Source organism: Urocampus carinirostris, chromosome 19 (genome assembly GCF_059441175.1).
Source record: "Urocampus carinirostris isolate Australia breed hairy pipefish chromosome 19, RoL_Ucar_1.0, whole genome shotgun sequence".
Classification (NCBI taxonomy): domain Eukaryota; kingdom Metazoa; phylum Chordata; class Actinopteri; order Syngnathiformes; family Syngnathidae; genus Urocampus; species Urocampus carinirostris.
The window spans coordinates 25,715,148-25,728,779 of NC_142367.1; the positions used below are offsets into that span (position 1 = coordinate 25,715,148).

The 13,632-nt window shown below is 34.7% G+C and overlaps 1 protein-coding gene and 1 long non-coding RNA gene across 7 annotated transcripts in view; one reads left to right on the forward strand and one right to left on the reverse strand.

Annotated features, from left to right (window-relative positions):
- Positions 1–2,859, forward strand: part of plce1 (phospholipase C, epsilon 1) — a 131,505-nt gene extending 128,646 nt beyond the window's left edge. For 5 of the 6 annotated variants that reach the window (XM_088323056.1, XM_088323059.1, XM_088323058.1 and 2 more), the window contains one exon: positions 2,716–2,859. The gene's annotated coding sequence lies outside the window, so the exon portion shown is untranslated. Of the gene's footprint in view, positions 1–1,935; positions 2,671–2,715 lie in introns of those variants that run through there. The other variant, XM_088323057.1, reaches the window with a different exon arrangement.
- LOC148347849 (uncharacterized) lies at positions 2,479–12,227 on the reverse strand. The gene is made up of 3 exons (XR_015847840.1): positions 12,089–12,227; positions 5,134–5,245; positions 2,479–2,848 (listed from the first exon to the last, which is right to left on the reverse strand). It is a non-coding gene; the product is annotated as an uncharacterized LOC148347849 (long non-coding RNA).
- Between the last annotated feature and the right edge of the window lie 1,405 nt (positions 12,228–13,632).

Genomic DNA, 13,632 nt, shown 5'->3' on the forward strand with positions numbered 1-13,632 from the left:
ATCTTCGTAATATCCATCATAATGCCACCAATGATAACGGCAATAAAATATTTATAATAGCAACAACAACCAAGTTAACCTTAAATAACAGTTGTGAAGTGAAAAATTTGATTAAATCATCCAATTTTAATAATTTGGACTGCATGAATTAAATATGAGTATGATCCCAATATCTTACCCTGTCTATTGTTCTTATTGCACGTTTTTGAAGGATTAAAAGGGGCTGGAGAGAACTTTTGGAATTATTGCCCCAGATTTCTGCACAATATGTTAAGTATGGCAGAACTAGAGAACAATATAATACAATGCATTATAGTTTAAAATGAATTTGGCTTTATTAATTATTTTAGATGCTTAATTTCTGATACAATGTCGATTGCAGCACCATCCATTTTTACTTCTAAATCTTGATTTGCCTTGTGATTACCATACTTTTAGGTTAATTAATTCACGATTAATGCAGGTTACCAAATCAATATAGTTATCATTTGAATAGAAACTGTTAGTGTCATCTGCAAATATGACTAATTTTGAAACATTAAAAAAAATCCTGCCTCGAGTTCTTTTATATTTACAATAAACACAGCACAAACATTTTAGATACCATTTTTTTTAAATAACTACTAAGCAAACTAACAGTTTATATATTTTTCTATTGTCTATCATTAATATTAAATATAGAGCCACGCCCTGCAACCCTACTGAGGATAATGGATGGATAGAAAGCTTAAATTCCTAGACACTTATAATTTCCTCTTTATTCCAATATTAAAATTTTGGACAGATAGTGCATAAAAAATCGACAACAAAAATACTTGCTAATATTTGGACGCATTTTTATTAACAAAATGTTTAAGTGGGTCCTAGCTATGTATGTGTAAAACTGGAGTGTCATTCCCAATATGATAATCATATGCCCCTTGTATAAAGTTCAATATGTTATTATTATTATAACATTTCTTTGCAGCATGTTCTGTTTCGTGGACACTTTCCTGCCAGTGTTTTTGTAATGATAAATGGTCTTTGCACCCTCCGGTTTACCAAAGTCGTACTACAACTCTCTGCGTCACAATACAATTATATTTGCATCGGTAATTAAACGCATCCAAAAAATGGATTGTGTGCCTAACCTTTGTAAGGCTACATGTTAACAGTAAGCTAAACCTAAGTAAAGGATATTTTGCCCAGATAGCAACAATTAAACATTTCATTTCTCTTACCTGATATGAAGCTCTGATCTCATCCTTTTCATGAACTAGGAGTTACCACTGGGATCTTGTCAAACCAGCAGAAAGAAAAGCTTAATTTCTTCACTGTTTTGACTTATAGGGAATTACCCATAACATCTTTGTATTTTGACCAATTGTCTTTCCCTAGCTATTTCCAGGCTAAGTGACACAATGTTTACAAACAACATTATCTATTAAGTGTTTACCAACTTCTCAGACTCGTATTATTAACTTTGCATTTATAATAGACTATAATACCTGAATCGCTTCAATATACATTGAGTATTTTATAGCACTGTCATGCATATCGGTTCAAGTACCAATTCTTAATAAATTGCATCTAACATTTCAATTTAGATAATATTCCCGTATGTCTCGATCATTGCAATGTTTGTACATGAAATAAAATGGTTTTTTATAGACTATCCTACTGTGAACTTGCTCAGCTCCTGCTGAGATAATATTTTTAATTCTGTTATTTTATGCATATTAGTATCAGAGTATTACATTATTCTAGCTTTTTTCCCCTCCACTCTAAAGTGAAATTTTTAATATATAGCAACACAGAATCCCTGAAAAATATCAACTCTTCACTGCTATAAAAACTAATGTAGCCTGAACCCAGGAAAACCTGATTACTCTCTACTGAAAATTGGCATTTACTAATTGCTAAGCCTTGAGGGACTGATGCATATTTTTCCACCAGGAAACACTACCTTCAATTCCTGCGCAGCCCATAATAAATGTCCATGATTGATGCACTAAGAAAGTGGTGAGAAATTATCCAATGTCACTTTTTAAAATTTTATTAAAACATTTATGAATCATTTTCTTCAAATATGTCATTGTCAAGTGTCTGTACTGTAATGAAACATACTGTTTAGTGGTGTGCCACGAAATGTTTCCAATGTTAAAAAAACGTGCCCTGGCTCAAAAAAGATTGAAAAACACTGCACTAAAACACATACAAATTGTTATCTTAAAATGCATATCGAACTGTTTGTACAAATCCTTGAAAATGTTAACGCGTTTAAGGATTGAAAAGTGCTTGTAAAAACTAAATTGTTGCCACGATTTTAAACAAATCTGCTTAAAAATGACACCAATGCTGGTGTCTTCACTTTCCATTTGATTAACTCTAGCTTACATTAGTTTTTACAGTATTATCCTATAAAGCATCATCACGCCACACCTAAACAGTGCAATTTGGGATAAATATTATGAGCTATGCAAATAATTAAGATAGTGTTTTTCCCAGTTTTAAGACACACCAAATTAGCCTTATTGGTACAAAAAAATAGTAACTATCATACTATTTTTCTATTTTAATTTTAAATTATAGGTTAAAACATTTCAACCGTGACTTATACTCTACATAACAGAATCCATACCTTGTCATGTTTGTCTGCCATCTTGCTGTAAGGCAATGGGTTTTCTTCGCATTAGACAATACAGCACCATCTAGCGGTTATGTGTTTTTTTGCAGTGAGCGCTGGACAGACGGCACAATTGGCAGAGGACAAGACCGGGCCTCCCCGGTCAATGATAGGATGGCAAAGAACTGACTTTCCCGCCTTCTGCCTCAGCCAGGCTGCGTGGAAACTTCAACTCCTCCAAAACTGGAAAAGCCACAAATAAAAGCAGAAGAACGGGAGCGCTTCCAACTCACCAATGTGACGTCTCTCTGGCTATTTTTTCACACTGACTTGGCGACGCAGACTTTTGTTTATTTCCCTGTCACCTAAATTGGTGTCCGGAATTTAAGACATTTTAGGTTGCAAAGGGACACACGCCGGACATGCAAACAGACTTATTGGGGTCATTTGCATTTCCTGAATTTTGCAGTTACTGACGATATAAAGCTCATTTCTTGGTTGCTTTATGATTATTCCAGAGTAATTGTAAGTAAAAATGTGTCATAATAATCAAGAAATGCAGCATTTTGCACTTTTATTTCTATGTAGAGTGTCTTCACTTGCTTACCTGAGGCTTGAATGTAATTGGAGGGTCAACTAGGGAAAGCTCATATTTATTTATTTCAAATTCAGCCCAGAAGTTTTCGGTTTGAGTGAGTCATCTTGACGCCTAGTGAAGCTTTTTAAGTGCTAGTAGACGTAAATCAATCAAAATACACTACAATGCCTGATTTGTTTTGTTGAATCCTATCTTGTTTATTCGAAATAGGAGGCATATTTCACATTCCAATTCAAAAAGCGAATTTTACTTTTTTTTTGAAAACTATAGTTAGCTCCATTTTCATCGTAAAGGGCTTATCCATTATCTCTAGTTTCCTCTTGTGATGATTTAATGTTATTTATTGGATGTTTAAGCCCTGGTTGGCATTTAACTGTTTTTTTGTACGTGTCATTGTAATTTATTTGAAGGACTGTGTACATTGTTTTTCGACATCCTTTCCTCTGGATTTTTCCTTTTTTTATTAATAGGTCGAGTAGATGGACAAGTGTAACACTGTCATTTCCATAAAAATGCTCGCTAACCATTTTTTTATTCACTGAAAGGTTGTCTTCTTACTTGAATTTTTCATTAGGTGAATATTTTTGGTGTAGTGGAATAACAATACAAATACATCATGATCACTGCTCCTGTTTTTGTTCGCTTGAATAAAAGTGATCTTGACACCTTCTGTGTTTGTCAAAAAAATAAATACTTGGACCCAGTCAACTATCCTGATTATCTTATATTGGGCGTTTATTGCTACCTTGTATCAAATGTTGAAATATCATGTAACTACCAAAACTCATTTACAATTTTATTGAATTATTGCTTGCTGTTTTGATATTTGTTTACATTAGTTTTAAAAACAAGGGACGAATTTAAATGTTAAGATAAATAGTAATTTAAGTATAATAGCACTTAATGGATTTATTTCGAGTACAGTACCCTTTTTGGAAAGAGGGGGAAACGCTACTGGACTATTTCTAGGTAATGGAAATTACTAGAGATTAATTTCAACAATAGACTAAAACAAACACTACTTTTACCGTACTTTAGTCAGTGATTTTCAACTCGTGTGCTGTGAGAATAGATCCAAAGTCACTTTTTAAAATTGTATAAATCATTTTCTGCAAAGATGTCATCAAGTGCCTGTGCTGTAAAAACTGGGGGTATTATAAATTATATTGTCATTAAACATACTGTTCAGTGTCATTTTTAGTTAGTGGTGTGCCACAAAACTTTTCCAAGGTTGAAAAACACTGCACTAAAACACGTTTCAAAATGCCTTGTTTTGGGTATGACCCATAGGGGGCAATGGCACGTCATAGGACATACAAATTGATGCAATTTGCAGTTAAGCCCCGGCTCAATAAAGGGTGAAAAACACAGCGTTAGATCACACCCAATTTTGTTATGGTATACAAAAAAACACTTAATTTGGTTAATGTCGCTTTATTTCTATTTCAGTTTAACGGCCAGTCGTCTAATCTCTGGTTAAATATACAAATTGGTTTATGCGCACAACTAGGATGTTAAAACCAACGTAAATCTATTTTTGTACAACCCAAAGTGGAATTTAAAATTACACAATAAGACAATTTAAATTGTGTACTATTTGACCTCTAGATGGCACTATGTTGTCTAATGCAAACAAAAAAAAACATGGCAGTGACTACTAGGTAGGGATTACACTATAAAACAAAAATACACATTTCTTGACCTATGAATATTTAGCAAAACTATCATTGGTATATTTCATGTATTTTTGCCTATTATTCAAGTATATTTTTCACCACTAGGAAGCACTATATAGAGCACATTGTCCCCTTTAAATTTCAACGCCAAATTCAAAATATATGACAAGAGGATTCCGATATTGTAAGCTAAAATACAATTTGGCTCTCGTAGTTCGGCTAAGTCAAGAGCAAAGGAATAATACGATTCCTACCGTGATCTTGGTGTGAAACTCAAATGGATCGGGGGATCCGCCAAGTCCTGATGGTGGATCCATGAGGATGGTCCAAGTCATTTCTCCGGGAGGGGGGGACAAAACCTGGCCTCTGGAAACGGCCAAGAGAAGAAATACATTCAGTCTTTTAATGCATTGATGGCAGGAAAAAAAAAAAGAATGGCATTGAAAGTGTGACTTGGCTGTAGGGCTGGGGATCTTTGGGAGGCTCACTATTAAAATAGGATTATTCAGAGGTGTAAGAATCCAGTATGAGACAATTAAAAATGTTTTTCTCCCTTCACCAAGGTTTGTAGTTGTACTTGTACATAACACACCATAGGAAGTGAACCGTGAAGTGTATATGAACTGCGCATTTGTAAAAAAGGCCAAACAATCAAATCCATTTCCACTTCAGTAAATTTAAAGGGACAATGTAATACTTGACCACCAGATCTCACTGCATTGTGTAGTGCAACCGAAAATGAAGGCGACAAAGCACAGGGAAGAATTCGAATGTAACTAAAACCAGGGTTGGGTAGGGTTACTTTAACTTGATTACTTTCAATGACTTTTGGATGACTCCAATACCAAATATGCTCATAAAAGACAAAAGAAAGTAAATATGAATCAAATGATGACTCACAACACGTGGTAAGCTTACTCTCCTGGCTTTGATCTCCGGCAAAACGAACATAAAATGCCACAGAAACAAAATGAACAGCTTGCCAACATCATTTTTGCCGTTCCATGTATTCCATTACTCCCCAAGCCTGCACAAAATGGAGTCATTTTATTCATATTTAGTTTATTTTGTCTTTTATTAGCATATTTGGTATCGGAGTAATCCAAAAGTAATTGAAAGTAATCAAGTTAAAGTAACCCTACCAAACCCTGACTAAAACACAATAATTTCCTTTTCCATTTGTTTGCCCACCCTTTTTGACCCTTTTGGGTTCCCTTAGCATCAAAGATGGCGAACAATCATGTCAGCGCAATCTAGGTGAGACTTATGGTACATTAAATGACCTACAAGTATAAATATGGGTTTATACGATATTTCATGTGTTTTGGCTTGTATCAATTGCGATTGTTTTGTTGAGGAATTTCTGCCACTAGGAGGCAATAAAACACCCTCCCTTTCAAATTTTAGAGCGGAATTTGTTACTATTCCGATTTGTTTTGCATTACACGTGTGGATTGTCCTTTGAAGAATAGTCCACCTGAACACTCATTTTTCATCGCCAGGCCGTACTTTTAAGTTTTAACCACACGGGTCGTAGGGGCACCATTTCCTGTGGTGAGTCTTGGGCAAGTACAGCCTGGTGGCGCCCATCCCTCACCAGGCCATCAAAATGTAAAAAAAAAAACTAGTATAATGAAAATTTTTTTTACCCTTTAAAATAACTATACACGTTTTCATGTGTTTACTTACCAAACAGCTTCAAGTTAAGAAATCACTTGGCAGATTATTTTTTTTGTTTATTCTTTTATGAATGAGGTTTTTCTTCAACCACTAGGAGGCAATAAATTGTACACACTGCCCCTTTAAGTCTGGGAACCTCATACAAACGGGAGAAAAAGCACATCAACACTTATATAAGTGCAACTAACTAAATGGATTGATTTGTTGATTTTAGGGTATTTATGTCCTTTTTTCATTTTAATTGTTTTAATGAAACTGCTGACCTGAATATGGGAATTTCGCTGTTAGGATTTCATATGCATTATAGAAAGGAGCTAAAGTTGATTTAATCTTCTGCAAAGACACACAGGTGCTATTTATTGAGTATATATAATTTGCAATCACTGGGGACGAAAATTGTAGTTTCGTAGAAAATGCTACAGTCAAATAAATTATCATGTAAACGTTCTTTTTTTTTTTTAAATACTCGCAGGTCAAGAAATTTGTATTGATTTTACGGAGCAGTGTTAGTCTTTAAAGGGACTGTGTCTCATATTTACTGCCTCCTAGTGGTACAAAAAACTGCAATCCAGTCATTGGGTTTCATAAAGCGAAATAGCTAGCTATCTGGCTACTTTTTTTAGCTTTGTAGCTAGCTATCTTCGTACATTTTTAGCTATTTAGCAAGCTATCGAGCTAGCTTTTTACATTTTTTGCATGCTATCGAGCTAACACTATCTTTTCTACTATCTTGGCTTGCTATCTAGCTCCAAATAGTTTTTGATCCGAGTATGAACTTTACATTACAATATTATTACCATTTATATAATCATATTTGGCATTTGGATTCTATGTAAACAAGTTACACATTTTAGTTTTTCCATATTTTGCTTAATTTATTTACGTTCCTCCAAAAATATTTTAGATAGCTGATGTTATATTTTACTAGTTATTTTGTTGTTGTTGAGCTCTGTACAGCCCTTTGAGACTTTCTGTTGTAAATAAATATGACTTGACTTTACATGACATGAACGTCACGTAGAGGGAGCTGACATGATTGTCCGCCATCTTGCTGCTGAGGTTACCCCCAAAAAACAGAATCCTGTGAGACAATTAGAAGATTGTTGATTTTGGTCACTTTGAGTCTCAATAGTTTGTATTCTTCCTTGTGCTTTGTAGCACTTCACAATACATTGATAAACAGGTCCAATATGACAGTGTCCCTTTTAGAGAAAATTCTATGCACATGAAACGCGTGACTGAAACCGTATTGCCTTAAAGCAGGGGTCGGGAACCTATGGCTCGCGAGCCAGATATGGCTCTTTCTATGAGTACCTATGGCTCAGAGACAAATTTAATTACATGCAAATTTTCTCCATCTCGTTCAAAACAATTTACAGTCAAGGTGTCACACCAAAAAAAAAAACTTATTTTGGCTGTACAACGCTAGAGAATCCTTTATATAAAAGCTCACTATATAATCTGTGTTCAGGGTTCAGATACCTTATGACGAATCCACAGAACAAACTGTAAATACGCCAAAACACCGGAAGAGAACGTTATTTGATTGGATGAGTGGGAGGGATGGGTAGAGCTATGCAAAAAGTGCAAGCACTCCCTCCCATCTCTCACCCTACGCCGTCTGCGCCAAAGGTAAGCACGTCAGGCTCACTGTTTGCAGAATGTTGTGACGTTTTTACAAAATAACTGCTTGCATCTGGTTTTGAAACCAATATGTATGAAAAAAGGGTCAAAAAGAGACAAGTTTAAAGTGGTAAGTTTGTTGATTTTGGGACACGGGCTCTGGCATTATTCTCTTTTCATCATTTTGATCAAATCATCAAAAATAAATGTGCTGAAGACTAAGCTTTTGTCTGGGGCGCGGGTTTAGCAATTTGGTCAATTTGTCTCTTAATATATGGTGTGGCTCTTTCTAAAAAATAATATATTTTGCTTTTATGGCTCTTTGAGTCAAAAAGGTTCCCAACCCTGCCTTAAAGGGACAGTGTGTATTATGCATTTTATTATTTGGTACTTCCCGGAAGTAAAATGTTACTTATAACAAAATGCATTATATATTAGAATATCAGGTAAAAATATGTGATCAAATAAACATGCATTTATTGAATATGTGTATACTGAAAAATTAGCATAAATGTTATATAAACATGAGCCACACCGATAGGTAGTCGACATAATCGTCCGCCATCTTGCCAGACGGGTACCTAAAAGGAGGCAAAAATAATTGAGCTGTAAAATGGTACATTTTAGTCACCTCCAGTCTCTGTAGTATGTATTTTTCCTCATGCTTTTTATTACTCGTTTACAATTTACTACACCAGGGGTCTCCAACATGGTGCCTGCGGGCACCAGAGTGCTCCCTAAGGACAACTGAGGTATCCGCAGACCTGTTCTGAAAATAAGCTCGCCAGTGCAGGGGTCATTGTGATTTTCTAGTAAATTTTATAGAGGTTGACTCATTCTATGTAAGCCTTCTTCCAACAATTAACCTGGTAATAAAATACTAGCAACATAGTAATAAGAAGTTATTTTAACAACACATACCAAAATGGATGCCCCTTGCCCTCCTAATTAGTAACAAAAAGTAGCTCTGAACTTGTAAAAAACTTGAGGACCCCTTACACTACACCATACGGCGATATCTCGTGGTCCAATAGTACACACTGTCCCTTTAAGAGATACATCCAAACACCACACGTGAGTGCAATCATACAGTGCGTCTGTGGCTTGAATTTTAAGTAAAATAACATGGTGTTTCCTCAAATGTTCTCTGGTTGATAAATACTAGTCATCAATTCTAGCTACAGTGGGCGTTTTGCTCTGGAGTGGCAACATCCAGTAGATACATTTACCTGATTCAAGTCAAGTTACATTTATTTATATAGCCCTTAATCACAAAAAATGTCTCAAAGGAATGCACAGGATTACAATTACAAAATTACACAATTACCTGATCTTAAACCAGCATGCGGGCAAGGAACAACTTCAGTGCCAAAACATATACAAATGTTCTCAGAACCAGTCTCCCTGAGTGCTAAAGTGTAAAAATATGTTGTTTAAAAAAATAAAAAGACCATTTATAAGGCTTTAGCGGTGCTGATCAGTGAGTATCAAGTCTTTGGGAATGACAACAGCATGATAAATTACCACTAGGTGACTAAAATGGCATTGGTCAGATCTTTGTCTACACATCAAGGAGTCCCCACTCCGAGTCACCTGAATCATCTGTCGCTGAAAATTTCTTGCTAAGCTACTGCTTCGTTCAGGCAAAGGTACGGTGTATGTGCGATGAAATGTAATTTTGCAAGCAAAGCGTGTTTGGTTTAATATACAGTTCTTTTTGAAAATAAGAGCGCACACAAACACTAATTTAAATGATTTGTTTAATTGGTTTGAAAGTCCGCTTTTTTTTAATGAACATGTTTCCCGGAATAAGGGGACTCTGCTGCTAGATTTCATATCTACTATAAAAGAGCTAAAGCTTGATAAACTTCCGCAAAGAAACCCAGGTGTTATCTGTTGCTTTCAATTTTTTTTTTTTGTATTGCTTTAATAGCACATCTATGATTTCAATTTTAAGTAAAATAACATAACTATAGTTTTCCTAAATGTTTTCTGGTTGATTAAGGGGAGTCACCAAATACAGCTACAGCGGATGCTTTACGAGTGGCGCCTGGCTTTGGTGACGTCCACTGGATATATATAAAAGTCATTGTTTGAGACTCTTTGTGATTAAGGGCCATAAAAATGAACATGACTTGATTTTTTCTCAATAGTTTTCTTGTAAGCGAATGTATTCAAGAACCGTAATGTTGAACTATTGTTTACTAAACAATGGTCAAATCTAGCGCCATATTTTCTTTCTAACAAAAAAGAGGAGGGTTGGAGCATTTTTTTTATATGTCCTATGCAATGTTCCCTCTAATTTTCCACGGGTCTGAGTGTTTACACAAAGTCGGTGAGCAACGCTTGAAACAACAGTGAGCCACCATAATCCCAAGTGTGGCAAGATAAATAGTTATAAAACATGTCCAAAACTTGACATCAAGTTACATTTTGCTGAGTTTCCTGCAATGCAAAATTATTTTTCACTTTGGAATGAATTGACTCATGTACGATTGCAAAGGTTGCAGGGCCTACAAACGTCGTTTGTTTTTACAACAATTCTTTCACAAGATATCCATTTCTTTTTTATTCCTGATATATTTTGTCGCATAATACTAACATTTTGGGGGGCTTATTGAGTCGGTTGCAAGATACAGAACTGTACTTAATCACATTTTTGAGTGGAAGTACAATGTTGGTGACAAGATTCACTTGATATAGTTGGAAATTATTTGAATGCAACACTTCTTTTTCTGTTTTTTCCTACTTTTTTTTAAATTCCTTTAAAAAAATCTCTGTGTTTATTTTTTCCTGAGCCGTTACTTTTTTCTTTTTGTTCTCTATTTACTTTTTTCCTACATTTCTTTATTTTCTGGCTTTTTTTCTAAATTTTTCCTTTTTATTTTCTCTTCCTTTTGTTTCTTTTTTTCCTCAGCTTTTTACTATTTTTTCATTTTGGTATTTTTTCTTTTTTGTTCTATTCCCCCATTCCTTTAAATCATTTTGTGCATAATTTTACATAATATTTGGTCATGTTGGGATTAAAGAAGCAAAAACAACCTGAAGAGCTGTTTAGGACCCGAGCCAAAGAAGCTGGGTCTCGACAAACTCTACTAACTTTACTGAACTTCGTTCTACTTCGACTCGACTTCAAAATACCGCATTTAGGACACAAGGTCGGGGGAACCAGAGTATTTTTACCTTCATGCACTGTAACTTTGACTTCTTAATTAGTAATTTTGAGCCCTCATTTTTGTGCGCTGGCTAGATTTTCTTGTGCGCTGAGAATGTGCGAGCAGTGCGCAATTGCGCACGCGCGCAGCTTAGAGGGAACACTGGTCCTATGCCTATTTAGCTATAGGATCAACACATTAAGGCCTTGGAAAAAAAGAGTCCAAATTGCAAAAGCTGGCAAGGCTCTTCCCATTTGGGGAATAATGTATAGCATCGAATGAATTAAAACTACAGTCATTGTTTGACACAATGCGGCTTATATTTTATCTTGTACTGCTCCCAGCAAAGTCTCACGGAGCGAATATAAATCCGTTGGTAGGACTGACAATATGTTTAAAATCGCACTCATGTCGATTATATGTTCGTATCACCGTTTATTTTCGGTGTACTTATAACAGTTTAGCAGGTGTTTAAAAGGGCTCGGCGCTCGAAATAGCCGCCATTTTATGTCATCCCTGTCAATAAATTGACAACAAATGGCAGCTACGTGTAGTTACAGTAGTTGCTAAAGTAATTAATTTACGCATATACTAAACAACGACACAACAATTTAATCAACAGTTACGTCAAATATTAAGAAGAAATCTCAAAATAGCTTTAAAATGATACAACGGGTTTCCATGAGCAACATTAGCTTAGTAAATCACAACAACTTTTCAAAACAAGAGGGAAAAAATGAAAAAGACTTACCGAAACTCGTTCCGTTTGAGCTGCTCGTCATCCCCGAAAGGCATAGTCACCGGTTGGGGCAAAAACAACGTGTTTTTCTTTTTTAAAATGACATTTTTTTCAAATTTCGTCCTGCTAAGCGCAGTTGCTCCATTATGGCGGTGTTATATCAAAAGCCTTTGAACGCAGCTGAGGGAGATTTTTCTGCCACAAAACTTTATTGAAACCGGAAGTTAGCAGTCGTAATTAGCTAAGTAAATAGTTTTGTTTTTTTAAATATAATTTTGTTATATGATCAAATATGAACTAGAATGTGTTTCCTAACAAATAGTGTCGAAATTATACTTTTATTTATTTATTACTAACTGCCTTTTAACGTGGTTATATTAGCGGCAAGAGGTGGGCAAATGTTAAATATATAATCATATATATCTATATAAATACACATTTTCCTTGCATTTACTTGCAATTTGTCTAATCAGATACTTATTTTAATTATCAAAATATCAAATTTATTTAAAAAAACACTTCTGAGTAAGCCATTTTGCATTTCTTGTTTCTAAGTGCAAATTATCATAGTTCGTGATTAAACTAGGAACGTAATTTGATATTTTGCTTTAGTTTCGAGTGTTTCAAAACCAATTTGATTTTATTCATTGATTAAAAATGAAATATAAAACGCATGTTTCTTAATTTTCAAATGTATATTGTTGCTGCCATTTAAAAAAAGACTTGTCTTCTTTTGATTTTTTTTGCATGAATAAAATAGTTACGAAATAGGGTGAAAAATCAGATATTCTTTTAGAAATAAGAGAAAAAAATTGGATAAGACAATGTTCCTGTCTTCCCTGTGTTGCCGAGGTGTGCGATTGTAGACTGTATTTTTTTAGTAAGGCTGCAACTAACAATTATTTAAATAATCGATGAATCAGCGACCATAGGACACAATCTTCTATAATATAAAACAATAACTTAAAAAAAAACAAAAGCATTTGCAAATAAATGCTATAGACCTGAAACTATGTAAAACATTCTTATTCAAATATAATTTTACATTTGGACCTCCTACAAATAAAAGAGCAAATATTTGATGTAGCAAAAAACACTGTCATGCACTAAAATATATCAAAACTGTAAGCCCACTTTTCAAAATGGTGTCAACAAATTTGTTTTCTGTGTGAAATATTTGAATATGATAAACATTCCCAATGTGCAAATGATCTGTATTATGCTTAAACATCTGCCCCATGTGTCGAGTTTATCATGTCAGCATTATATTTTTACTTGATTTCGTTAATCTATTTTGTTTTTTTCTCTATATTTTGGAGCACATTCTGTTCCCCTTGAAAACTCTTAACTTAATAGTGTTAGACTGTTTCATGCTGAAGTTATACACTATTTTATACACTGTTTTATCTTACTTAAACTCAAACATACTTGTCCTAAACCTGACTTCAGCCTTTGAGTGCAAACTCTGGCAGAAGGGTGTCATAAACCGCGCTTTGTGATGGAATGTGCCTTTTGTTCCATTATGTGCAGATAACAATGACTTATCACCTCGCCTG